Source organism: Crocuta crocuta, unplaced genomic scaffold (assembly GCF_008692635.1).
Source record: "Crocuta crocuta isolate KB4526 unplaced genomic scaffold, BGI_CrCroc_1.0 C28918165, whole genome shotgun sequence".
Lineage (NCBI taxonomy): Eukaryota > Metazoa > Chordata > Mammalia > Carnivora > Hyaenidae > Crocuta > Crocuta crocuta.
Genome location: NW_027550723.1, coordinates 1 through 1,711, shown reverse-complemented (window position 1 = coordinate 1,711; position 1,711 = coordinate 1). Strand labels below are relative to the sequence as shown.

General features: G+C 44.1%; 1 pseudogene; it reads left to right on the top strand.

The window, feature by feature from the left end:
* The first annotated feature begins 347 nt into the window (after positions 1–347).
* LOC144219116 (DNA primase small subunit pseudogene) lies at positions 348–1,515 on the top strand (annotated as a pseudogene).
* The last annotated feature ends 196 nt before the right edge of the window (positions 1,516–1,711 follow it).

The window sequence follows — 1,711 nt, the reverse complement described above, 5'->3', positions numbered from 1 at the left end:
GCCGCATGCCTGGAGAGAGCATGGAAGCTCCCCTCTGGTTACCGTATCCCTTGTGTTTTGTGTGTCTTTCTCTGGCTAATCATTCTCAGTCGGCTCAAAAGCTCACCTTTCCACAGAAACTCCTTTTTCTGGAATAGGCGCAACCTCCTCGCGTGTGTGCCGAGACCAGAGTCCCGAGGCCAATCCCCAAGTGGGAACTACAATTTCCAGCGGCCCCTACAGACGACGCCAGCCAGCACGGGCCTGTGGCGCAGGCTCAGGCGGTGCTATTCCCGCCAATTCTCGCGGTGCCTCTTCCACCAATTCACGCTGGAATCCTTGTGGCCTCGAGCTCCGTGCTCTGCGGGATGGAGACTTTTGATTGGCTGAGCTGCCCCAGCTGATTGAGCTTTGTTACCTAAGGCTCTTTCCCTACACGCAGTAGTCTCGCTGGCTCCACTATAACGAAGTGACAGAAAATTACTTCACGTCGTGAGTTTTCCTTCACACTGGAAGACGAACATTTACATTCGCTACCAGTGCTTCAGCAGCAACCTGTGCACGGTATAGTCCCACAGATCCAATCAGCATAATACGGTGAAGCTGGGAGCTTTCCAGGCTCAGGGGGAAAAAATGTGTAGTTGACATTGATATCACAGGCTATGACAATGAGAGGAGAAGTTCTGGTTCTGTGGACATATGTTCTAATCCCGGCCCCTCATGATGATGGCCATATGCACCATCGACTGAGCACTGAAGGAGGACTTTAGATTTAAGCCTCGTCTCTGGGTAAGTTCTGGAAGGAGGAGTGTTCATTGTTGAGTCTGTGATAGATCAGTTAGAAAATAATCGTACTTCGTACATTCTGGGATACTTGACTGTAAGTCTTGTAAAGGATGGTGAAGACATTAAAAACAAAGTTCACCTAAGTGTAAATACCCTTTGGTCAGAAAAACCTGTAGACATAATTTTAAAATACTTTGAAAAATATGCCTTTCTTCATCGATATAGCCTTGAAAATAAAGAAAGCTGGAATAAGACTTTAGTACTTGCTCCTGAAACAGTTCATGATGAACTTCAGCAAATCTTCCAAAAGCATCACGACTTCAGTATTGGGAGCGTTTCAAGAAGGTAGCCAGTAGGTGTCAGAATAATATCAAAAAAATGGCACATGTGAACCAGGCCTGAGTGGGAAATCATGCTCCTGTACTGTTTCTGTGGCTGGATACCACTGTTAGCAAAGGAATCAGGGATTTACTAAAGAGCTCTCTTAATGTTCATGCTAAATCAGGTTGCATTTCTGTGCCTATTGATTTACAGAAAGCATATCAGTTTTATCCATCTACTGTTCCAAACAAAATCTCCATCTGCCATGAATTGGATACCATTTCTACTAATGAAGAAGAGAGGAGAATGAAGCTGAATCTAATATGAAACATAGAACCCCTGTGTGGAAGCTTTCAGTTTCTTGAAAACCTGGACAAGTCCTGAAAAGGTGACATTCTCCAGAAGAGTGATTTACAAAAGGACTTCTGAGGATGACAGTTCTCCCCAAACCAATGTATGTGTCTTCACTCAAAAATCAAATACTTCAAAAGCCATTTACTAAATATGGCAGAACCTTGTTTGCCTCTTAAAAAAAAAAAAAGTGTTTTAATGTTTATTTTTGAGAGAGAGAACAAGTTGGGTAAGGGCAGAGAGAGGAAGACACAGAATCTGAAGCAGGCTCCAG